The following is a 27,266-nucleotide window of genomic DNA, read 5'->3' as shown; positions in this document are numbered from 1 at the left end:
GGCATACAGTGCTTTCAGAAAACTCCATAAAAGAGTATGGCATAATAAACACTTGAAGAAAAGTACAAAGATCAGTGTTTACAAAGCCATAGTGCTACCTACTCTTTTTATATGGTTCCGAATCATGGGTCATCTACCGCCACCACCTGCGTCTCTTAGAACGCTTCCATCAACGCTGTCTCCATACAATCCTAAACATCCACTGGTCAGATTACGTGACCAATACATCTGTTCTAGAACAAGCAGCAGTCACAAGTATTGAGGCCGTGTTACTGAGAACACAGCTGTGTTGGGCAGGGTACGTCTCAAGGATGAAGGACCACCGCCTCCCTAAGATCCTGCTCTATGGTGAACTTGCCACCGCTTGAGAGGAGCCTCAAAGAGAAGATACAAGGACTCCCCGAAACAACATCTCAGCCACAGCCATATTGATCAACATAACTGGTCTACTCTGGCCTCAAATCAGGAGGCCTGGAGACACACTATCTATAGTGCTGCTGCTTCCTTTGAGAAAGCACGCAGGATCACTCTTCAGGAGAAAAGACAACGCAGAAAGAACCGTGTCTTGCAGAATATACCACCTAAGGAGTCTTTCTGCTGCGCTTTTTGCAACCAGACATGTCTACCTCGTATTGGCCTTATTAGCCACCAGCGTGCTTGTAACAAATGTGGATAGAGCCTTTCCCAAATCTTCGTTCGTGAAGCCTAGCCATGATGATGACCCAAGCCAGGTTTTCACCACTGTTTATTAGAGTTAGTCCTTTAGGTCAGTTTTTTTCACTTTGAAAGAGTTTCTTAGTAAAACAAAGCAGTGGATATATCTTTCAAAGCTTTAGCACACAAAGAATCCCATCAGAAGAAAGATTACAACATGAAGCTTTTTTCCCTACTGGCAATAAAAACATAAATAGGTAAGGTCCTCAGAATTAAATGGAGACTGTTGGAGATTACTACACTGGTAAAAAAGAACTGTAATCGGGAACATTTGGGGATCCTGGAATTAAGGTGGATTAAAATAATCTGCATGGGAAAGGCAACTCTGCATACAAAGGGTATATGTGGAGAGAAGAAACAGTGATCTAGATGTAACTCAACTAATGAAACTCTGTGTTTAGAATACCAGACGTAAAAACTGATACAAAAAAACAGCACAAAACCGGTCCACTCCCACTGATGAATTACATCAACCAAAGGGAACGCGCATTACACCACGGCAAAGCAGACTGGCCTGCTGGGGGGTTTGCCAACTCTTCTGCAAATAGAAACACCCATAATACCTGTGTACCAGACAGACAGAAGTTTGAAGACAGAGCATATTATAAAGTGTGATGAGAAAAGATAAAAACTGTACTTTCAAATTAATCCTTTAATGCCAGCTAGCAGTAAAGCTTTTAGTAGAGTCTGTTTGGTTTTATTGATAGGTTCAGTGTGTTGAATCTCCGTCCATATTTTAGCCTCAGTGCCTAGATTCGCATTGCCGTTAGTTTGTGATGCTTAATCTCATTAGTGCAGCTATTTGTACTGATATACCTAATAAGGTTGCTAACACTACCTTAGCTAAGTATTATTTATTGTATCTGTATATACAACAATATTAACACAGTCAAGCATCAGCATCAGCACTTGAGGGCACCATTAAATCCAGTGTTCAGCAAGAGATTTAATGATGAATTTAATAGTATTAAATAGGAAAAAATGCCCTTGGCCTTTACATTCTCATTTAAAAACATATAAAAGAGTAGTAATTCGGGCAGTTATACTTCTTTCAAAGATTTGCCTTTAAATCATGCTCAGCAATATGAGATCAGCTGTATTTTGGCTGTTATTGTATCTTGACCAAAGACAGAAGCTCCTGGCCCATCAGAATCACCAAACTGTTGGCAAATTCAGCTCAAGTTCCTACGACAAATATGTGTGAATTCCTGCTAAAACAATAAAGACTGGTGAAAAATTAGCACCATGATTCTGCCTGCGATCTACACTACAGAGACTTCTGTTAGCAATGAATGTAAGCAGAGCTGTGAAATAAGTGGATATTAGATTTTTATCCATGGAATATAAATAGGTTAGAGTTTTGGGGGGTTTTGTGCAGTAGCGTGCCTGCTGATTTTTTTCATAGCTTTTAGCTTCATTTACCTTGCTTTTTTCCCATCTCCAGGTGTCTGTTACTGAATCATAGAATTGTTTAGGTTGGAAAAGACCTCTGAGATCATCGTCCAGTCCAACTGTTAATCCAGCACTGCCAAGTCCACCACTAAGCCATGTCCCTAAGTGCCATACCTACACGTCTTTTAAATAACTCCAGGAATGGTGACTCAAGCACTTCCCTGGGAAGTTTTTTCTAATGGACCTACTGATGTTCTTTAGTCCATTAACAAGAGAATTTCTTTCAACAAAGGCATGGGAATAGCTTTTTTTTCTGTCTTTGAAACAAATGAATCCTTCAGGTCAAAGAACTAGGGCTCAATATGAACCAGAAACTTCCTTTATACACTGCCCAGCCAAATCTGTGCCCTTACATTCAGTCTGAAACCACCAAGTGGGAGGAAGAAAAATGCTGGAAGAAAAAAATGCTCTCTCTATTATCATTACCAGTGACCAGAGGGTCATCTAAGCCCCTGTGAGTTCTTCTCAAGCTTGGAAACATATGTGCAGGTTATCAGTGGCTCCATATGTAGAACCCAATTTATATCACCATGAATGAACAACTGTTCAGTCAAAGGCACTTTTTAACATATTTTCAGTGTCTGTCATGAAAAGTATCGTACACTTATACTAGCAATATGAATACTGACAATTAAAAGATGACAGTAAAACCATCATATTTGAATTGAAACCAATTTTTACAAGTTTTTAAAGCAATTTTGGCATTAAAGACAATATGGTTCAAATCAAAATTGTACTTCCACACACATGAGTAATAACACTTAAGACTAGATCCTTAGCAGCAAATCGTGCAAAAACAACATCAAAAAAATTCCAAGTGACTGCTTATGAGGGAACATTCACATTTTCTTCTGAAATTTCCCTATTTGTGAATAGTTCTACTAACACAGATACTGGGACATTTGGAACAAACTCACTATATAACATCTCTCAAAATAATGCATCTAGTTTAAAGCATGAGTTATGCAACCAAGAAAGGGACAGGCCATTCTCATTTCCTCACACATCCAGAAGTGCTGGATTACATACAGAGTGTTAAATACATGTGGATGTATTTGATTCCACAGTGCTTTCCAAAACAAGGGTAAAATATTGCAGACATTCAGCCATATCACTGATGAGAAAAAGCAATACAGGGTACACAGTTCACTGCAAAACAGAAAGGGGACGGGGAGTAGGCTAAAGGAAATATCCAAGGATGAGAAGAAATCCCATTTCTTATCAGATAAGCCCCCAGGTCTCTGATGTCATTTCAGAACATGGGTCTTTGGCAATTACAGATAGAGCTAACATACTCATGCAATGAAACATATGCTTCTCAGTTTATTTATTTCAGAAAAATGAACCAATGTTTGTGCCATTAGAGCCAGGACTCCTGAATCCACATTCATACTCTCATTTTGGTGCATGAGACCTTGGGTGGATACACAGCTAAGGCTTAGTTTATACATTTGTGTGTGGTGCATAGTAATACGCATATTTTGCACGTTTACTTTGGATAATGAGGGAGCAAATTTAAAAAAATTATCTTAAGTGGTAAGGTTTGCTGAGAAAGTGATAGTACAGGTACCACAGAGCTGTTTTCTCTTGCAATCGAAAATGAGATTTATTTCATTTTTTTATCATCTCTACCAGCACGCATTCCAGTATTAGGTATTCCTGAAATGACTTTGTAGCACTTTGCCATCTTTGGATGAGATACTTGTGGTGGGTCTTTCAGAGGCTCTAAGCTTTACTTCTGCCTGTGGGTGATCACAGACAACTCGCGTTGAAGTCAGTGGAAGCTGAATGCCCATAAATAGTAAGAAAAAGTCATTTCACTAGTGGCAGTAAGGCTTTAAAAATGCTTGAGTAAGCAAAATCCCTTCCTCAAGCTGGCTGCTAAAATGATATACTATTAAGAGACTGAAAAGGTTTATCTAGAATTTGCTCTGTTGGTTAAATAATACTTACACAGGTTTTTGCATGCCGATTATGTATCAATTATTGTATAATTGCATCATTACTTTAATTAGATTAAACTGCATAATTGGGATGTCTAATTACAGATTGAGGGGGAAAAGAGGTAACTTACCTGACATTAACTGTGGTTCTTGAGGAGGGGCTTCCACAGATTTTGCTGCAGGGGCAAGCTTCTGGTGCAGGAGACACCAGCTTCCTCTACAGTGTCTAGACCTGAAGTGGCCCCAGGTGCACCAGCTCCATCCAGACCTTTTCAGGAGCACCAGCAGTAAGGTTGTGATGGGGAGGGCATTTGCCACTTGGTACCTCACCAGCGAGGTATGTCAGAGCACTGGGCTCCAAGTCAGCATTGAGGGAACATGGGTCATTGAGTCTGTGTAGAAAACTCTTTGTGAAAAACCACAGTTAGCATCAAGGAAGCTGCTTCTCTTCTCCAAGTGACTGTCAACAAAGACCCTTCCTTGGTAACAAACAAGCTGTGTTTTAAATACAGATGTGGGAGGAGAAATCTTACGCAAAGAACAACAGGGGGACAACTTGATCAGCACTCTGATTTGCCACCTGGAACTTGGGACTTGAAGCAAACAAAGCATTAGGAAGCAGGTATGAGTACCTCAGCAGAGACGAGTGGTCTCGCTCTGGAGGATATTCATGGGAACTAGTCATACAGTAAAAAATTTACATGGACAGGTCTGCATAGGAATAAATTTGCTTCTAATGCTTTCAGACTGGACACCTGAGCAGTTTTAGAGGATCACCTAAATGTGTCAATCCCACACATGTTAAATGACTTCTCATCCCTATCTATGAGTTAAATGACTTCTCATCCCCTTCTCATCCTATGAGTGAATTGAGATTCTGGGGAAGAAAACAAGTAGAAGGCTAAACTGATGGAGCTGGAGATGGATGTGAGATCTGCAGAAGTCTCTAAAACTACAGGCTGTGACATGATCTAAACACAACATTTCCAGTGTTGCACTTATTGTATCTGGTCTTTATTGAAAGCTTTCAGAAGAATGAATGCTATAGGGTGCTGATGGTGGTAACATATCTCTTACAAGTCATAGCTATTTTTTAATCCACAAATCCCTGCAGAGCCCTGAAAAGCTGAGTTGATTGGGTAGGGCATTTTATAGATCATGCCAGCTGGTGGCAGCTAGAAATACGCATCGTCTTGAAAGATGTGTGTCTGCTTGCTCCCCAGGACCCAGATAAAGTGTCTCATGGCTGTAACAGCTCAAGACTAGGTTGCCTGTCATCACCTGAACAGACAGCGTGCAGTTTCATACCTGCCAGTGAGTTCCAGAGGGAGGCTGTCACTTCACCTCTTGAGCTGATCACTTGCACATGAGCATGAGGGGAGATACTGTGGTAGCTGGAAGATGAGTCAATCCTGCTGCACGTCTGGCCAGCTGATCAGCAAGGATAGCCTTTCTAGAGAAATGGGAAGCAATGGGTCTACACTGCTGTTGGAAACCACAGATGAATTTTTTAAAAACCAGTGAAATAATACACAACATATGTATGGGGCATAATGTGGTGTGTGAGTTGGAGCCTCACCTTTTCTTTTGTTCTGGAGTGCCTTCCATTTTGTTCTGGAGTTGTCAGGTGAGAAGTAACAGCTTTTTCAGTGCTCACAGGTGTGCTTGTGTTTTCCTGTGGCACTGTCTTGGTTAATTCTTTAATCTGACTGTGGGTTAAGAGAGAATTCTCAGTCTTCTGCACAGAGAAAAACGAGGTGATTAACTGAGCCAACTCAGCTACCTATGTCAGAAATTTCCCATGAATGAAACAATCATCCAGTTAACCTGATTCTAACTGATAACTGAGTTCGCAGGCCATGAGGGAATGCAATCACCTTTGCAGTGGTTTCCATATGAACCAAAGGAGCTAACAAGAGACCAACTGGTAAAACTGTTCAAAAAAAATACGACTTTGTGTATAAACAGATAATAAAAATGATGCTGATTCCCCAAACTTCTTTCTTCTCTGAAATGGATGGAAGGTTCCTCTGGACACTGGCAACACCTCTGCAACTGCAGTGAGTTGCATCCATTTTAACAATCTCTTCAAATTGATCAGAGATGGGGGAGGAAAGGAATTAGACCAAGCTAGTCAGGTTGGATATTTATCACTCACTTTTATTAGGGTCAGCCAGTGGTGCAGAGCAGTGGAATTGTTACTGGGAAAACAATGATCTTTTCACTAATTATGTTGGAGGAACAGAGCTAAATATGTTGTATGATTCAGGGTCCCAAATATTAACGCAAATTGTGTTGTTAGAAGCAATGGAAGAGTAGTGTGAGGCCACCCTACACCTTCTCTTGCAAATTACAGGGAAGCAGAAAGAGTGCAAATGGAGCCATGTGATTGTTCAGGAATAGCCCAGTGTGTTCCTGGGGCGAAATTCATGGGTAGGCAGTTGTTCCAGAGTGAACAGGTAACTATCAGCTTTAAAATGTTGTCAAAATCATTTGCAAATATTTTTTAGGAAAGTACATTGACTGATTGGGAGTTAGACATTTTGGCCTCGGCAATTTCTTTTCTTCCATTTGCAATTTCATCTATTAAAATTTCACAGAATTGTGAAATTAATTATTTGCACATTTTCCTTTAAAAAGGGGCTTTAGAGCACAACAAATTCTTATGTCTGTTTCTAACTATTCTAAAGCTAAAAAAAAAAAAGAGAATTAACTTCTTTCAAGTTTCTTTCATTCCTCCCCTCTGGAGCACATGCCTTTAGCAATAACTGCCCTGATACCACATGCCAAATTATATCTTCCAAGGGAGATGTTAGACCAAATCCCATTGACTTACTGGTTGTTGTTATGTGGGTGTGTACCAAGGAACAGCATTTATAAAGGCTTTTAGCATGCCAGCTTTTATCCAAAACAGCTTAATTAAAACCTGATACTATAATAGTACTATTTGCCCCAAAATGAACAGTAGCAATACTGACTGCCAGTGCATTAAATCTAGTTAATGAAAGGAATTATAATACACTAGTAACAAAGGTATGAGGGATAAGGACAATAAAGAGCCATTTGCCGCATGCAGAGGTCTGTGGGAGCCCCTGGTTCCCCCTTGCCTGGTGTTGGCAGCCCCTCCACGTGCTGTGGATTCATGTGAGCCTGCGAAGGCATCTGGGGATACACGTGCCAGAGCCACCTCTCTGCCTGGGGAGCACATAACGGCCCTGGCAGACAGCTCTCCAAATCAAAGAAGCTTGGGAGGAGTGGTAATGAAGGGAATAAATGCTGGCACTCAGGAAAAAAAAAATGTTATTTTGTTGTGCGGAAGATATTTGTGAGTGATACTGCCTGTTATTACCAACTGCATTTTTCTGAAATAGATTTGCCTTTTCCAGCTGAGAATGAAGTGAGGTGATGAAGTCAGCTCGGTCCTGTAAAGCATCAAATCTTGCACAGCCTGACCCAAGCTGAGGCAGAACTGTCCCCAGATTTGGAAACGCTAATATAGTAGAGTTTGCAACAGCACCACACTGAAGCAGGAACTGCAGATTATGTTGAAGAGAGGAAGAAATGAGTTTGAAAGTGAATTTTGTAAGTTTCCCAGAGCATCCTAGGTAGCCCCTGCATTTTGTTGTTGCTGGTTTTTTAAGCCTAGCTGTCATAGGCCATATCTTAAATACACCACCACTCAAATTACTTCTCTGATTTTGAATCTCAAGTGAATGGAAACACATGGCTCTCCGCATAAAAACAAATTGCGATGAAGGGGGAAACTAAAGATTAGCACTAATGAACATGCTTTAGCCCCAAATTCATTTAATAAAAGATCTATTATATTTCTCCAAAACTTAACGGATGAAACCTCAATCAAGAGAGATCCAAGGAAGCAGAATAGGATCAATAACAGAGCTAATTTTGCAGAATTAAGGAGCAACATGAAGATTTTTAACGAGGAAGCAGACACCTTTGCAATAACTGCACTATGATATGTTGCCTAGCAACAAGATATAAAAATGATGTATAACGCCAGTAACTTCTTTCACATATGAAAACAGCACCCTACCAAGACAGCTTCATAATGTACTCTTACAAACTAAAAATCCATAGAGACCATTAAAGCCTCCATCTTCTGTAATACACTCTGTTAAACAATCATGTGTTTTTGTTAATGCAGTAAAACACTGAATTTATTTAATCATTACCCAATGATACATCAGCAGCAGCAAGCAGGAACATTTCTATTTTAAGCCTGTAGAATCCATCCCAAGATATCACACTCTGACAGAGAACAAATGCAGTGAGCCAGACTCATGCAAGGTCCGGGAGAGGGAGATGCACTTATGGGGGGTGAATTAAAATCACCTGCTGCCTGATAAAAAAAATAGCATTATTGGAATGCATGGGAATGCACTTATTGCTTTTTTTTTCCTATGACTTGTAGCTTAACACAATATTGTTCACAGAGTACCTCCTGCTTCCAAGCTCTGGAATGGAAGAGGCGAGGAGGGTGGCAGGGTGTGCCGAAGAGCAGGTCATTACTCAATAATGGCTGCTAAAAGTAGTACAGTGAAGATGGTTCGACAGGACAGGGGGAATGAGGGGACTGTCAGAGGGTGAGGTGCTGGGTGCTGGTGGGGCCATCTGCAGCTCGGGATGCAGGGGGAGCAGCTGGCACCGGCAGCTCCAGCCCCAAGCGGAAGCAGAGGCAGCACTCGCCAGCCCAATTACTAAAAATGGTCCACAGCCAAAACGTAAGCCCTGCAGCCAGAGGACCGAGCCAAGACACTGGGTCCTCGTCTCTAGGAGGGCTTGTGGAGGGACAGAGGGAGAGGGGATGTACCCTGTGTCTTGGGGACATTCTCACTTTCCCTCTGAGGCATCGCACTCAACAAAGCGGTGAGAAGAACAGTCTTAGCAAAACATGGCAAGCAAAAACAGATAAGTAACTCAAAGTTTAGGACTGGTAATGTGTTACAAGGCTTGTTGAGAAGTCATCTCAGACACGTCTGGGAGTAGCTGGCATCTGGCTTATGGGGCAGTTTTGCCCAGTTCAGCATTACACAGAGAGGAAAAGAGAGACTTTGTTTATCTGCTGTGAGCGGGCACTTGTCTCAGGTTATCACCTTGTGTTGTTCCTGAGTATTCATGGGGACAGGCTAGCTGTGAAACAGCCCTGCAACCCAGTAGCAGCATGGCTCCTGGGGAAAAAGGTCCACTGCTCCACTCCTCCCTTGCCATCCCTTTCCAGTCCCTGTTGAGTCTCCCTGCCTCTCCTTTTTTGAAAGTTATGTGCTGAATATTTCCAAACCCTGGAATATTTCCAAACCTGCAGATTAGCTGGGATACATGTTACATATGTCTGGAAATGAAGCAGATGAATACAGCACTTAATCCTTTGATGATCTAATGCCTTGAATTTTAATCTTTGCTCTGCCACTGACTTGCTTTTTTACCTTGAGCAAACTGCAACAGCTCTCTATACCTCAGCCCACCCATCTGTTCAAACATATCTGGCGATGTGATCCTCTCCAGCTGACCCACATTTTCTGGGAGGGCTGTGAGTCTGCATTAACATGTGATTAGACACTAGGACATTTTCAAATGAAAACAATAACCATGTTATTGCACAAAAACCCCATAAATCATTCTTTCATTGAACTTTTGAAAGTATTAGATATATGTAATGGATCATATATTCCACAAACTCATCAATGTCAACCAGAACCAAAATCCAAATCGTAGGGATTTCAGTGCTGGGAGTGTGGTGAATTATAGGATCCCAGGATTTGTTAGGTGCAAATAACAGAGACCAAACAATTGAGCCCAGGTCCTGGGTAAGCAGGGAGAGAGTAACACAGCGAGAGGAGAGCACAAGCAGGCACAATTCTGACTCGCTGCCAGGATAATTTCTGCTGCAAGCCTTTGAAGGTGAAGTGTTGAGAAAAATTATATAAAGTCCCATTCTTCATCTAGTACTGGGGACCTGCAAAAGTCCAGTGTCAGGAGACAAACGTGATCAAAGAGAAGCTTGTGCGGTTTCCTTTAATCTAAGTGAAGGCCAACTTTTGAGCTGCAACAGAGTATTTCACTGTAAAAGGTCTTATTCTAGGCAGTTATGCAGATTAAAGGTAACTGGAAAGATGGAGACATTGGCAAGATATAGAAAAATATATAAATATGTAAATGCATAAAGGGAAGTCAAGTGTGACTCCCTTTCCTAATTGCCTAACATGATTCCCACTAGATGCATAAATTACAGCTCCTATTAACAGCACTATGAATAATAATCAGTTTACTTTCTGGCTTGTATCTAAATATACTTTCTATATGATTTCATCTTTTATTCAGCTGTTTAAAAGCAGAACTGTCTAATTACAGTTCCTATTAGTCTACGTTAATTTTTTTTTTTTGCCACAGAGCATGTGTGATGACTGCTTTTCTAAAAACAGGCAGAATTTTTTAGCATATAGAAAAATCATGTTATTATTAATACATTCCCACATGACTCTACATTTCAATTCCCTTAATTATTTAGTCATTGCTGATTATGTCTTTTCACAATTCATTATCCCATTTCCTGCAACGTGGGCATTTTATTCATTAAGTGTCAAAACGAAGGGCCTGACCTCCAGGAAGATAATCAGGAAATAAGTGGCAGACATAAAAGGTCTGGGTTTCCCTTAAGTGCTCACTTATTTCAGTAACTGTGCCATGTTTTTAGTAAGCGGTGATAGAATCGAAGTGTTGATGGTAATTGCAGAAGGGCGCAGGGCTGCCAGACTGCGGGAGCTCTGTTTTTCCCCACACGTACCGCTCACGTCAGCTGACGGTTTCTGCTGCACAGTGACAAGAACGGGGCGGTCTGAGGCGATGTGGTGTCACTCATTGTGTAACAGCACAGACCAACGCTGCCTTTCAAATATTTTGTGCCAGAGGGGCTGTTTGACACTCTGCTACTCGGATCAACCTCAAGAGTGGGGACTCTGCAAGCTATCACTGGCCTCAGGTGGCTCCTGCTTCTCAGGAGACTTTTAGGCCACACTGAGTTTTGGGGGTAAACACTGCCCACTCCCTCCTGTTGAAGCTGGACCTCTGGTGAAGCAGCAAAGCCCTAGCCAGCAGCCCAAGAGGCACAGTGAAGGGTCTCATTTCCAGCCTAAGTGTTAGACCACGGGGCTGGAGAGGGATAGCCTCAGTGTTTCAGGCCAGGCCTTATACTTTCGCTGGATTAAAAACAGGTCCATGCTGAACCCAGATGCAGAAGCACATGTTTTTGGACTTCTGAACAAGCCTAGCCTCAGCCACTGATGGGTATATCAGTGTCTTAAAAACTGAATGCTGATGGAAAAGCACCTGCCTGTGTAAGCAGTGCTCCTCAGCTTCCTGGCTGCTGAGCCGACCCATTCAAAGCTGAAGAAGCTCACCAGACAGGTGTGTCCCTTCTAGATTTTAAAAGCCAACAATGTAACACGTGAGGAACAGGAATGTGACATCAGCACTCATCTTTTCCTTCTGCCATAGATTTTCGTCAAATTCTGTCACATCAGAAATAGCATCATAACACAGTCAAATAACAATTATTCAGTACATACACACAGTGACAATTACAATGAGAATGCAAAGATGATTAAATTAGCTGCTGATAACGCCTGGTAATTTTGCAAAGTTGTGACTAAATATTTGCAGTATTTATAATATATAATGCATACATATGGATATCCCCATATGTGTGCATGAATATATATAAATGGCATATACCATGTTTTATTGATGGGGTTTCCATGAGCAAAAATTAATTTGAAAAGCTTAATTTGAAAAGCTTTAATCAACATCACATTAATAGATAGCAGTTTCTTAAATAGCCTCATAGCTAGACAAATACTTTGCCTAATACCATTTCATTTTCTGCCAGCTGCATGTGATTTGCTTTTGATCTGGCACACACTTCGTTATACATTATTAACGAGCCAAACAGCGTGCCCCTGGAGTTAGCATCCTGCCCCTGCTTATTTTTTAACAAATTTTCTCTTTTATTTCGTCCCACAGTGATTAATAGTTTCAGCTACTGGCGGTACTGTTTATGATCTGAGTCAGTGACTTCAGATCATCTTAATCTCCAGTTAGGCAGGTTTTAATTTGCTTACAAGTTTTTATTTATAGCACAGCACGCTCTCCATTTCATACAACAACAAAACCAAAACCTGCAAATAGCACTCAATTTCTACTTTTAATGTTTCTGATCAACTTTTATGGGAGAGAAAAGCCCAAGCAACCATGAAACAGAAACTACAAAGGCAGTTGATACTTATTTTTCAGAATTGTCTTGGTTTTTATCCAGCTGTCTAGAGAGAACCTGTTGCCTTCCAATGTCTCTCTGCAGCCAGATCATTTCTGGTCTGGATTATTCTGTACCCTATCGTTGTCTGCAACAGTGCTTTTAGATGACTTGCTTTTTAAAGCAGAGTCCTCTGGAGCTTATAAAGTCCTTACTTGCAGAATCCTTATTTGTGGCATGGCTGGCAGAGAAGCAGCTTCGATTCGTCTGTTAATATTACAAATATTTCCAGCTAACTTTAAGATCCATGCTGAAATGGGTGACCTCTTTTCTGTGTTGTTATAGCTGTTCAAAAGACTCTTCTATTAAGCCAAGTGCCAGACCATTATTGTTTTTTATTGTGCTGTAGTTTTGTCTAATATCAGAGGGAAATGATTTGAGGCAAGAGATAAAACAGCAAATGGATTTAGTTATCAAAAACTTTATGGGATCTTAGCTGGCTGCAGGAGTAGTCTCAATAGATTTTTTGGGAGGATTTGTATTTTTTTCTAAGCAAAAATTGTATACCCATCACAATGCTATCCATCACATGGGCAGGGTCAAGGACTATGGGCTGGAGATCTAAGTCTGCTTAAACAAACATTGAGCAAGTCAGAGACAAGGTGCCCAGCCACGATGACGCAGAATTGAGGTTACAGGGTCAGGATCTGCTGAGCCACTTTCCCAGAGCACTCCCTTTCCATGGGGTCACTCTATGGAATTCTGCATTTCTAATGCCTACAGATTTTCTCTTTTGATTCCCTTTTGCACCGTAATGTAATAAACACCAGACTTTTTTACATGGGAGAAATAAAGGGCAATATCTAAACTTTTGCACAAGGGAGGGCACAGCAGTGAAGGTCACGCGACCAGTTTAAGAGATTTGTGGTTGATTACACAGGTAGGGAGACAACTCTTCACTGCTCTGGGGAGTGAGAAAATTGAGATCCTGGTCCTCTGGGATGCAGAAGAGATAGGTAAATGACAGGATCCACCTGCTTCCTCCTGCTGATCACTTCTCCAATATTGTGCTTGCTTTTGTCTTGCATATATTTTCAACTTAACAATTTTTCACCCTCATTCACCTGTTCCTATTCCTTAAGTCACACTGTGCATCACATTATGGCTCCTGAGCTTGTCTCCCTCATTGCTGTGATTTGGATTTCCATGGCTCACTTTGACAGATACTTTTTCATATTCCTGATCTGTTACCAAAGGCAGATGATCATTGTGGATTCTATGTTTATGTCCTCCAACTATCTTTTAAGCATTGCCAACCAAACAGTTGGTGGGTCAGTTATAACCTCACGATACTATTACTTGTTTCCGGCTTTTTTCCTTGTTGAAAAGTTTCCTATTCATCATTTCCCAACAACAAACCTTTACACCTCTTAGCTATAGTAAAAAAAAAATTAACTGTTGATTTTGGCAAAGAGACTGGGATCCCTCTGTAGTCAGTGAGGAGAGAGGCATCTTCAAAAAATAATTTGTCCCATCCTCTCTCCTGTGGCTAGACAGATTGAATTACTGATGTAAATTAGATACCTATCTTCAGATAGGTGAGATAAAGGTGAGATAAATTCCATCTCAACCCACCGAGTGACATTCACACAGTAAAAAATACCTTATTTTTAATGCTCTCATTTACTCTAGACTTTGGTAAATATGTATAATTTTACATGTCATGGTTAGAACAATGAACATGTTAGTAACCTCGCTTTCACAAATCTATTAGTAAACTATCAGCTTGTGTAGAACCAGAGAGATGCATAATAAATGTTGTAAGAACAGCTTTAGGCACTGCATATTAATAGCTGTGGTAGGATTGACTTGCAGAGCCTTGGTTCTATGATCAGCAACAAGATAATTAGTAAAATTATCCTGCAAATTCATTATCTTGATTCCTTCCACTTGTGCATTTTATTCATTACATATCAAAATGAGGAGCCTTGCCTCCAGACAGATAATCAGAATGTGTCAGACTCAAAAGGTCTGAACTTTCTTTAAATACGTTTTGGTAGGTGTGACCTTAAATAGTCTCCATAATAGCAAGGAATTTACAGTCATTATTCCAAACAGAAGAAACACTGTAATTTTTCAGAGAAGTGCAGTTGTGCATTTTATAGGCTTTCTCACATCTTAATGACAGATAAATGACATAAACATTGTAATGTAATGATTTCTTTCTGGCTTAGTCTGAATTCACCTGCAGAGCTGTACACTGCTCCCAATGCTCCTTATTCTCTCACTACCCAGATCCATGAACCAGCTGACCTACACTGGGACTCCCTTCAACCCACGCACCCAGGGAATTTGGGGCTGAAACTAGGGTGCAGGAAAGATGTGTGGGCTGATTTACGTAGGTCTGTTGTCCTTCTGTACAGATAGGACACAACCAGACGTGAGATCAAAAGTACCTCTTGGCCACCACCAGTTTAGATGGAGTCAGATGGACCAATATTGCATTCTTACACAAACTATCTCATTTTGCAGATCTATACAACATGTTTCACATTTTAGATCTTCCTAGAGGTTCTTGCATTCCTCCTGCTCAGAACTAATGCAAAGCATTTAGCTGTCAGTGCTGTGTCTGTTTTGCAAGGGGTGCTCAAATTGAGTGTCTCTGACACTGAACTTGGGGCTGGGTGCCTGCTCCTTCAAGGCCCTCACAGGAGTCAGCAAACGAAGTAGGCAGCAGTACAAAGGTGATTCACAGCAGGAGACTGACTTGTTGCACATCAGAAAAATAGTGCAGGGCTTGGCTGGACTGACACTGGATTCAGAAACGGCAACAGAGCAGTGGAGAAATGAGTGGACGTGAGCTGGAGAAGAATGGCTGGGATGGTTGGTGTATGATCAGCTACATTTTCCCTGTTACTTCTGCTGGCTTCAGCACTTGATTCCCCTTATCTTTGTCTCACAGAACGCTCCATTTCCATATACTTTAACACACTTTAAGTTACAGGATTCTTAAAGTGCTTTATTTTGGGATATGAGCTTTGTAAAAATGCAGTTGCCAAACCAACAATGCTTCAAAATCCTTGTTTTGTATTTTAAAGACACCTAAGTTTTCACTTGTAATACTTGATTTTATCATTGCTGCAGGAAAACTCACGTGTAGAGTGAGATGTGGCCTTAAAAATTTAGTAAGAGTGGTATCTTTCGTGAAAAAAATTGAGGAAACATTGCAATGGATCATACAATTACGGTAACACCATAACTAGGTACATCTTGCTGGCCACAAATCCTGCATGATTCTCAGGGTGTAGTCTGCCTACCAGTACGATGGCTCTTAGCCAAAATACAGACATTTGAACAGACAGAACAAGATGCAATCATGGATCAGCCCATTTCTGCATGTGTTGAGCTTGCTGGTACTCACAGTATTTAGCTGGCATGACTTTTGAATTATCTTTTACCAAGTAAAGTGTGTGAGAAAGGACACAGAAACCAAAGACCCTAGGTCTGTGTGCTGAAAAATCCCTCCACCTGTCCATCCAAGCTGTGTGATTTCTGCTGGCGAAGAGGGACAGAGACTGGGGTAAAAAAACAGACTCCTGTTGGTTTGGTTTGTTTTAAATCAGAACTCACTGAAATTGCAAAATACCAAAACAAATCAACAAAGAAAGAAAAAATTCATGAAAGCATAGATGACAAGATATGGAAAGGTACATACACCACAGAAAAAATAACTGATAAGGAACATCTTTAACAGAAGGGAATGTTTGATGATTTGGGGAATCTGCCTATGTATAATTCATGAATTCCTTATGGCTGTTTTTTACTGTGTAATGCTTTACACTCCATGTGCTAAGAAGGCAAGGAAAAGAAGTTGATGTCTGTCCACGAAAAGGTTGATAGCTAAAGATTATCAGCACCTGAATAGATCTTACCCAAGGAAAACCAAAGGTTAAGGAGCCATGGTTTTTTCCCCGCCTCTCCAGAGGGGTCTAGGTTTTGGATAGTGGAAAATCCCACAAAAGCAAAAAAAGACAGCAGATACTAATCCTGGGTCTTAAAAAAAACCACAGAGCCTAAGTGATTCCTGTGAGACTCCCAGGGCCCAGAGACAAAGGCAGCTTGTTTAGGAGAAGAGAGCCTGGGGGCAGCTCTCTGCGAAGGGAGACACCAGGGAGGATGAAAGATGCTGCTGCCAGGGAGGGGAGGGAGAGAGTAAGCCAGGCTGAGCCTGGAAGACAGGGTGGAAATGTCATCTTCAGATGCAAGGGAGTTGCAGAGTGACAGCAAAAACGATGGGGAAATTTAGATGAGGAAAAGCGTGCGGCTCTTTTATTGCTTTGTCTAGAGATACACACTGCTTCTACAGCTAACAGAGAAAAGCCCAGCCACCTATTTTTCTAGAAAGACTGAAGAACCTGCAGTGGTCACAGAGCCTGGACAATGTGATGCATACAGCAAATCTGGGTCGCCTGCTTAGATGAAGGAAAGCCTGCACTCCCCTCATCCCTGTGTGGGCCCACGGATAACAGGATGAAGACTGTCCATCTGCTTGGAAAAAGTCTGAAGTGCCTGAAATGAAAAACTGAGCTCATGCCCCTGTTCCCAGAAAAAAAAATTTCTTCAAGCATCACCTTCTTATACTATGAGGTTATTGCAGCTTCGAGCTTCCCCATCTGATGAACATGAGAGAGAACCAGCTGCTGTGACAGCAACTATATTATTTAGCAGTCTATTCTGCTGTTGATGCATATATACCTGGTACCTATTGACTATAACGAGAATTATTCTGACAAACCACAAGGAGAATAGGTCTTTTAGGATTCAGTTCATATTAAACGAAACGTCTAAGGAAAATTACTCTCCTTTTGTCCATGCTAAATTATTCCAGCTTTTCATTAAGTTTTTAAGGGTTGGCATTTTTAGCAAAAAATAGTTTTCAGTGACAGAAAAGAGCCGCCCAGACAAATGAAGAAAATGTTTACTCAATTCAATAGGCATAATTTTCTCTTTTGGTACTCAATTCAACATCAGGATCTGAAGTCAACAAAGGTTGGATCAGGGTCTACAGTTTTTTTAATTGGGCTTTTCTCATTTACACTAGAGTATGTTGAAAATGCAGCGCTATAATGATCCATTACATATGCGTACATGCAATACCAGAAAAATTAATAATGTCTTGAATTTGCTTAGTATTTATTCAGCATTCATGAGTAAATAACAAATAACTTGATAATATTAATGAAAAGAATCCCGTGGAAAACCCACACAGCTGGAGAGAAACTTTTTTACTGCATGAAGCCCACCTTCTCTCCCACTAAGCTGTTGTCATTACTCTGAATAACTTATTCCCCCTCTGAGGGTAAAGTAACAGGCTTGCAATTGCTATATAAAATTGCATGGTTTTTAACTGAAGTTTGCGTGTAAGCCCTTATACATAGTGTGGCTTTAAGGACAGTCAATATTCTTGGAAATATATATATATATTTAATAAAATTAATTCTGTTGGCAAAAATTAGATTTTCAGAAATTGTCAGAAATGTGCTGGTTTATCACCATCTTCATCATAATCTGTACAGTGTACTGTTTGGATGGCTGACTCAGAATACCATAATTTAAGGCAACATTAATAATTTGTGCATAAAATAACTCCGTCTTTTCCAAGTACCTCACTTTTGCATCACACCTGATAGCATTTTACTTCCTAAGCAACTAAATCCAAAATAACTCTAAGAATAACACAATGTACCATACACGGTAAATGGCATTTAGCACTAACCACGAAGGACAGATACTATGGCATTTTGGTTGGTGAAAACTTGATCAGTATTCAGCCAGTCTCTCTTAAAGTATCCTATTAACAGCACTGCAGAAAAATGGCTGTGTATGTTCTTGAATTTCCTTCAAAATCAAATTTTACCTTTCACATTTTCAAAGAAAAACTCAACACAATATCTCCCAAGAGCAGTGAACTACAATAGCAAAAAGATGCCAGAATTAAAAATGTTAGAGATTTTCAATCACCATTTTTTGCAGTGTGGCTTGTACTGTATTCTCCAAAGTCTTTGAGTTTTTTCACAGAGCCAGAGGAAGCCTAGTGTGCTGTACAGAAAATTAGACTGCATCTCTCCTAACAGTGATGGCCCGCAACTGTGTGTATCATTAAATCACTGACACTAGCATGGTTTTGACTGGGGTCAGCTCTTCCAGATAAAATCCCTGCATGCTCGGGGTCTCTCCCAACAGGCAGCATGGGTGAAGCCACTCTGCTTCATGAGTGGCTGTAAGAGAGTTTAGCTCTTTGGGCATGAGCCATGTAACACCAATTGTCCTCAGGCTAAGAGAACAGTTATTAGTCCATTTTACTTATTAGTACAGACATTGCAGTGGATTATTCTTGAAAGCGGTTTAATTTCCTTTTATTAGACTCCTCTTTTCTCCCACAATTTCCTTAAAGTCTTTCTGCCAAGCAAAGCTAACTCATGTGTTGCTCCTAAAGATGATTAAATAAGATTAACAAAAGACTATTTGCCTCAGCCCCCAGATGAGGAAAGCTGCCTCTCTCAGACATAAACTGGGAGCTCATGCATCCTGGGTCAGATGAAAATGTGACAGTGGTGGAAGAGTCCCCATTGATCATTTCCAGTTGTGGAAAGTCGGGCACCAGAGAGGAATTTCCTAGATATAAGGGAATGTCTATTGAAAATATTTGTGTAGGAGACAGGAAAAGGTGCATGGATGAAGTACATCTGTAATGTCGACCACTGAAACACACATCTTGATCTAATGCAGGTTTTCAGAGACACGATTTACTCTGGCTCCCTTTCCCCCCATGGCATGGGGCGGCCCAGTTCTAGTTCCATTTCCATTTGAGGAACCATTCCGATGTCTTGAAGGATAGGGAAAGGGAACTCCAGCACCAGGGGTTTTTTCAGGTCCTGAGCCTGGAGGGGAGAGGTGCTCCCCCTTCCCCCCACGCACGTGGCCCCATGGCCGGCACGGAGACAGCACACCGGGCATGGAGAGGAGGCAAGAGAGTGCTTATTGTTGGGGATGTTACATTTATAGGGTTTTGGAGGATTCACAGAGTAACCAATTAGAAGTCTCAAGGGGCTTACAGGAACACCCAATCACAGGAAGGGGTTAACAAGGTCCAATGAGAACACCTTACGACATCTCAGGACATTCCTGAGATAAAACTACCGTGGGGGGTCTTGGGAAGAAGAAGCATGTGTTTGCAAAGAGACCACAAAAAGCCATTTTGAAACAGGTTTAAACAAAAGTTTTCCCATATAATGCAGGTTTAGTGCCACAATTTACAGTGGGGATGGCAGCAGGTCTGTCCCTCCTCTACACCTATCCCTGGAAACATGGTAAAGAAAATGGGAACATTAACTTGGGTGGAAAATGTATCATGTAGCAGCATCTACTTCTATTCTCTGATTGGTTTGGTTCCTTAGTGCCTATTTAATCAAGGAGGAAAGCACTGTCACCATAGGGTATACTGGAGGATGCTGCTGTCATCTCAAGTTACACTTCCTTTGTAACTTCAATTATTTTGAGTGAATTTTATCAAGGGGGTAGAATGTAGATTGTTCTCTAAAGGTGGCAACTGAAGGCATCAAATCTCAGGCTCACAGTAGTGCAGATACTTGCTATTGCCCAAATTTTATTCTTCTTTCATCAGGACTGGTATCACAGATCCTTTCTGGTATTATTATGGTATTAATTCTGTTGGCCTCAGAAGATCAGTAGCAGGGATATACAAAATGAGGATGTCTTTGGCCCTTTGCCATTAATAACAAGGAATCACTTCTCTGTATTGGAACAAGACGGTGATTGTGCCTTTTTTACAGCTTTGTAAAACACTCTAAATGGAGGGAAAAATTATTAAGTATTTTACTGTTTTTTTTTTTTTTTTGCATAGCAGAGAGGCTGGGTAATTCATTCCGGATTCTCTCTTGCTTTGTCAAATAACAGAGTGTATACATTCACTACAAAACAGCAATTTTGAAAATTAATTCCACCACATTAGCACTATAGTGTTTCATCGGGTCTTTTATACTGACCTGCCTTTCCCTAACACAAAGCCTTTGCACATCAGCTACTTGAGTTCTAAAAAGAATACGGGTCTCTTTCCTCTGTACCACCCTATTCAATTCAAAACACATCAGATTTTGCTGTATTTGAAAATGTCAGTGCCAGCATATTGGTAGCTAATGCCACAGAATGTGCCTCCATGTCCTGCATTAGAACTTGGAAGACTGAAAGACATTACTTTTGAGTGGCATTAGTTGTAAGTCTTAGTCCCATGTAAGATTTTCTAGCCTGATTTCCTATTTCCACTAAACTATTTATAGTTTTTGCCTTTTCGAGGTGGTATTTTTTCATTGATACCAAGATTTGTTATGTTCAACTTTTAAATATACAGCATATATCAAATCTCAGACTCCTTTGAGACAATATTTTCAACAAAAACAGTGACAGCAGCAAAAATCCAACTATGACAATTTGGGGGGCAGCTGATGTACAACTGATTTATGGTTGGTTGACATCACCACTGTTAGTAGAGTATTTTAGTGCCATTTTACATGGTGTTCTGTACTTCAGACTCTATATGTTAAGGGCCAGGGAAGCTATGTTTACATGTCTGGGCTTAACATGTTGGCTCTGAAGGTTTATTGACAGTTGAAAATCACAATGTGGGAAATAAAAAGGATGTGCCATTCATGGTGCCCAAGCCAGGACCAGTTACTGTTCAGATGAGCTGATAATAAGTAACAGATCATTAGAAGAGGGACTGTGATGATTTGAGAAAGCCCAAAAAGGGCCAAAATCTGTGAAAAGTAAGCAACCTCCCCCCAGCCTTTTGGATGGAGAAAGAGGTAACAGAGAGACCCTGGGTGCAGCAGACACACAGAGATAGTCCAAGGCACCACATACAGTTGGCGTATCCTGAGAGCTGTCATGGTGTGAGGAGTCAAGGGGATGGTGGTGTACAAAGGTATGGGTCCCCTCTAGTCACTGCAGCTTACATGGACAAAGACAAAATATCTTTAGCTCTGGTACTGCTGCTAATTTTGCTCTAGCAGCACAAGGTACTGCATGGAATGCTAATTCTCACTGAAAAGCTGGAGAAGCTCCAGACAGAGCTTGCTGAAGCTTTGTGGTGCTGCCATCCACACCACTAGCTGTACCCAGGCTGGCTGGAGGAAAGCTGACATGGGTACAGTGACTGCAATAGAAAAGATACTGTACAAATGAGCTGGATGTATGGTGTGGTAAGAAGGGCAATGTTAATAGCTGAGTATTGGAGGTTGTATTAAATGTCTCAAACTATGTCTTAATGTTTCTGGGATTTAATGCTTTGGGTAAAATGATAGATTTTTCAAACACTCTTGGGTATGTATGATTTTTCATTTATTTGAGTAAGAAAGACAAGAAGAATAATATTGAAGAAATGCAATTAACAGCATACATGAGCCAAAATAATGCTTTAATTGCTTGAAATTTAGGATACTAAAAGCAAAGCTGTGCTGTGAAAGTTCTGAAAGACTTCATTGAAAAAAAAGTGATATTTTATGCATCTGATACATTTTTAATACGATTCTGACACTCTGGAGTACTTCTGTATTCAATGAGACTAATCAAGTGTCAGCAAACTGGGGCTGCTTCTAAGTTTCCACACCTTCTGTCTCACCCCCCATCTCTATTTTGCCTGAAGTTGGTGTGTTCCTCCTGCAACTTTTCCAGGACTTTCCCACCCAGTTCCATCACAACAGCCAATCTGAAATTCTCCATGAAGGTGCTGCCTCCTCCTCTCCTTTCCAGAGTAGCCCAGCAATAGTAGCCCAGCAATTTCTTTCCAGCAGTGAGACTGCAATGAAATGCTTTGCTAGTGCAGAGGCAGTTATTGAACCAGCACTGAACAGCAAAGTGGGTCTCATTCCATGTGTAGGGTTTTCCCTTTGCTTTGGAAAGCAAGAGTAGTGTTTAGAAATATACTGCTGATTACCATATTTGTGTTCTGTAATTCTTCACATGTCCAACTCCACCAGGAGCTTAACTATAGCCAGTGGGGTCTTACAGTCATTAACGTTTACAAGGCAGCAGTTCACAGTTGTTGAACTAACAACTTACCTCTAAGAAACTGATTTTTCTCTCCTCTAAGTATTGACACGTGCTCCACTGACTGTGATGCTTATTCACAGTGACAGTGTGTTTGGTAGGATTTCATGTTTTCACGGGACATGTCTTGTGCAGACAGTTTATAATTTACCTCTGCTCTTGTTTTAATTCAGTCAGCTGATGGAGTGCAGCTGATCTAACAGCACATACGGCTGTTCATGTTTGAAAAAAGGCCCTGAATATTTGATAGGTTGATCCTTAATGCCTTCTGCTAAAGAATTAGCAAGACTGGTAATGAGCCAAGGGATTCCAAGTGGGGAAGGGAAAAAATGCAGAATGAGATTCTGTTTTTATTCATTTTTTTTTTATGTTGCTCAAATAAGAAGTACAGTACTTTACATACTCTGATTAGACTCACAGGGTAGAGAGACTCAAGCAAATCATTCATCAGATCCATCACACCTAAAGTGTCATGTTTTCATTAAGTGGATGTCCTGTGGCCATGAGGAGTGACATTTGCAAGGTAATTTGCAAAAGGGTGTTCATCCTTGGACAGGAGGTTCATGGTACCACAGAGAGTTGTCCTTCACTGGGACGGATGTTCACAGCTAGAGTTCCTGTCCTTTCGCTGCCTCCCCAACCGCTTTTTCCATCTTCCTTGAAAGAAACTTATCTGTTCTCCACCCCACACCCCATCCTGTCTGCCCACTGCTCCATGCCATTTCAAAGGAGGTGGCTTCTTCTGTGTTAACTGCTGAGCTTGGTTTCTCTCCAGTCCTTTCTCTGCATTCCTGTTGCTCCATCAGCTTCCTACTGTCTCCTCATCCTGCAGATGAACACTGTTTGCAGGCTAAACACTCAAAGTATGTTAGTCTCTCACCAGTTCAATGACACCTGCCATGTCAACACAAAAAATCCAGGGAACTCACAAAGAACATCTTCAATAATTAAAAGCCCAGCTCGCCTGTGGGTTTCCTTTCAACAAAGCTACTGCAACTGTAGGAAATCACAGTTAAGACTGTAAGAATAGCCAGATCAATCTCCAACCACTTACCTTACAAATCAAGAGCTGCCTGCACTCGACACACTCCCTTACTCCTTAAATCCATAGCAAAATATACTCAGAATGCATCCAATATTGGTTGCAACAGTTAACTTAGTAGAGAGGCAGGACTCTTCTTGCTCCCGTTTTTTGAAGGTACTACAGCAAAACAAATGTTTACTCCAAACTCCACCAATTGTAACAAAATACATGGTTCCACACACTAATATATTCAAATAGAAATCAGCCAAAATTACTATCATAGAATCACAGAATGGTTTGGGTTGGAAGCAACCTCAAAAGACCTTCTAGTTCCAACCCCCCCTGCCATGGGCAGGGACACCTTCCACTTGACTGGGTTGCTAAGAGCTCCATCCAGCCTGGCCTTGAACACTTTCAGAAATGGGGCATCCACAGCTTCTCTGGACAACCTGTTCCAGGCCTCATCACCCTCAGAGTAAAGAATTTTTTCCTAATATCTAATCTAAACCTAATCTAAATTCATTTTCAGTTTGAATCCATTCCCCTTTGTCCTGTCACTACATGCTCTTGTAAAAAATCCCTCTCCATCTTTCTTATAAGCTCCCTTCAGGCACTGGAAGGCTGCAATTAGGCCATCCCTAAGCTGTCTTTTTTCCAGGTTGAACAACCCCAATTCTTTCAACCCTTCCTCATAGGAGAGGTGCTCCATTCCTCTAATCATCTTGGTGGCACGCCTCTGGACCTTCTCCAACAGGCAGATGTCATTTCTGTGCTGGGGACCCCAGAACTGAACTAATCTTGCTTAGCAAGCCTGTGTTTTAGCAAGGAAGTGAATAGGTTGGCTTTGACCATGTCTCAGGAACTCACACAGGAACTGCTCCATGCACGGTAGCATCAAGGATATTTGTGTAGTCTTAACTTTTATTTTCCACTTCAAAGTTTTCTATCATGTCTTCTACAAACAATGCAAAAGCTTACAAGGAATTGCCTTTTACATCTACTAGCAAGTAATGAGGCTTCTATCTCATGTTTTGACATAACATCTGTAACTTGGTCTTAGTAGAGTTATTTACACTGAAGGCTCTCTTGGAAGTTTCTCTATCCTCAATGTGTGTGCCTGCAGTTATACAGAGAAGTCACTGCACTTTGAAGAAGTTGATATAAATTAGTGCATGGGGTTAGATGAGGTTCAGGATTCCTGCAGTGATTATAAACTCAGCAGGAGACCTCACAACAGCTCCAGTCTTGACAGTGTGACTGTGTGAACCTCCTTAAGGACTGGAAGCAGTTCTGCATCTCAGTTCTTGGGGGCTTTCTCTGGAAGTTGCAGTTTTGTGCAGAAGGATCTGTCAGTTTACAAAGTCTACAGAGCTTTGATACATTTGGTAAAACAACATCAAAAAAAGGCTAGACTTAAGTTGTGGCACCCTGTGTTGCACTAGACAGCAAAAAGACTATAAATTCTTGCTTCAGGTAGTGCAAAATAAGATTTGGTGATTTTAAACCCTGACTAAACTGATTTTGCAGCCCAGGTTCAGATGTTAGCTCCGGCCATGGTGATGTTCCGAAAACAGAGGGTGACAAGATCTGTGCACAAACCAGCACTTGCCTTTCCCCACCTGCTGGGCGGAAGGGAATGCAGAGAAGCAGACGGAGCAGATCTGGAGTACACTTTCTACTGCTCTTGGTCTTGACTGAGGAAACACGGACATGCCATGGAAGTATCTGTTCCTTGGAAAAGCCACATCCTGACTTGTCCAAGGAACACACTACCTAGAAAGAGAGGATGTTTTCTGCTTTGTGTTGTGCATGAGACAGCTAAAACAGGGTGCAATGTTCCTTAAAAAGATGAATTTTAAGCATCTTCTTCCTTTTGCTGATGCTCCATACAGTAGGACTGGTTCTTCCTATAATAAATACATTTCAGCACACCAGCTATCTTTTATTAGGGGAACACAGGTATTGAAGCTCCTGTGGCTTTTGCCTGTCTGCCTTTGGGCACCTGTATATATTCTTCCTATATTCTGTCTGAAAAGAAGCTAAACTTTGCCTTTACTATGTAATAGCATCTCCAACAAAAAACATAGAAATGGCATTCCTTATAAACAGTCTGTTTCAGAAAAGCAGAAAATCTGCGTTACAACTTCATGGACCTGTTCGGGACAAAAAGAGGGCATGGGGAGGGCTGGAAAAATCTGGATGCCAGTAATTTACAAAGTGAATAGCAAAGACTTGTTATTACTGTTGCTGTTTTCACCAACTAGCAGTGACAACCACCACTGCTGATCTGGATGTGTATTGTGAGACTACCTAGGCAGTGCTTTTGTACTACACAGCAGTTTCCTGACACAGAAAATCCACTTTTCAGTACAAAAGAGTGCAGATAGATATATCTGATCTGAGAGAGTACTACAAGGGAAAGTACAAGAGGAGCAGAAATGTGCAGCCATGAGAAACAGTGGTACTGCCCTGACTTCACCACTGGTTTCCCACCATGCTTGGGAAAAAGGAGGTCCTTAAGAAAGGACTGGAAGATAGCTATGGAACTTATTGGGAAAGTCTTCAAGGCTCTTCCCAGATCTCAGGGGAAGCATGGGAGAAACTCATTGATGTAAAACTTAGCAACAGTTTGACAGGGGCTGGTATCACTGGGTAAGCGAAAGTGGGATCTAACATGTTAGCATGGACTGGTAGACTTGAGTCCTCAAAACCAGAGACAAATAGCTGTACTTGATGTGATAGAGAAGGAGATGACATTGGTGAGATGTAAAGACAAATGTTTTTGGGCAAGATGTCAAGCTAGGAAAATGATCTGTGCAGCAGCACGGATCGAGGTGGGCAACATTGCATTTGTCAAAAACAAGGGAAGGATGCTGCAGCAATCAAAGTGTGTAATGAGAATTTTGGACCTGAGACTTACACCCTTATGAATATAGAGATTCAGGTAGAAATGCTACATAGAGAGTAACAGCCTACAAGATTTATGTTTAATCTTAGACACAGAGACATGAGGGAATTTCAGAATAGTAAGCGATACCCAGGTTGCAGACCTGGAGGATAAGCAGATTGGAGAGGCTGCCCATCATCAAGCTTGATAAAAATATTTCTTGAGGAACATGCCAAAGGGAAAAAAAGAGAGAGCAGTAGCTGTGTTCACAGGTTTGGAGATACACCTTACCATCTCTAGTCATACAGCGCATTTTTCTTCTCAGCTGGGGTCTCTTACATATCCATCTTTCTCTGTGTGGAAGCAATTGTGTCTCTTCTACGTTTTTCCTAATTGCATGACACAAATTGCAGAACCTAAAGTCAGCTTCTCTGGCTTTTAGTTTTAAAAGCCTTGCATAAAAAAGGGGTGTCTGAGCCTCATCAAATCATGAATTCATGATATCTGCTACTAATCTGTGACAAACAAGCAGGACTGTGGCTAAGGCTTGTGGAATATACGTTTCAGTCTTACAAAAGCCTATTTTGTAAATGTTAGCTAAGCAAAAACTCTGCCAGTGAAGCCATAAGCAATATATCATCATCAACTGTCAATAAACTCTTTGTCCAGCTTAAGAATTAAAAGCTGCATTTAAGATATTGAGGGAGAATGGAGAAATGCCTTTAGAAACAACGGGCGTAATCCACTACTAATCTCTAAACCAAATATTTATAGCCCTGTAGTTTATAAATTGTCAGAAATATTGGGTAGTTGATATCCAAGAGGTGGAAGCGCAGACAGTAAGAGGGAGGTTTT

At 41.1% G+C, this 27,266-nt stretch overlaps 1 protein-coding gene across 3 annotated transcripts in view; it reads right to left on the bottom strand.

Annotated features, from left to right (window-relative positions):
• Positions 1-27,266, bottom strand: part of AFF3 (AF4/FMR2 family member 3) — a 329,927-nt gene that overhangs the window by 149,955 nt on the left and 152,706 nt on the right. The window lies entirely within an intron of this gene.

This window comes from Lepidothrix coronata, unplaced genomic scaffold (genome assembly GCF_001604755.1).
Source record: "Lepidothrix coronata isolate B3197 unplaced genomic scaffold, Lepidothrix_coronata-1.0 Scaffold68, whole genome shotgun sequence".
Classification (NCBI taxonomy): domain Eukaryota; kingdom Metazoa; phylum Chordata; class Aves; order Passeriformes; family Pipridae; genus Lepidothrix; species Lepidothrix coronata.
The sequence above is the reverse complement of the archived record's forward strand: the minus strand, read 5'-3'. Positions and strand labels throughout refer to the sequence as shown.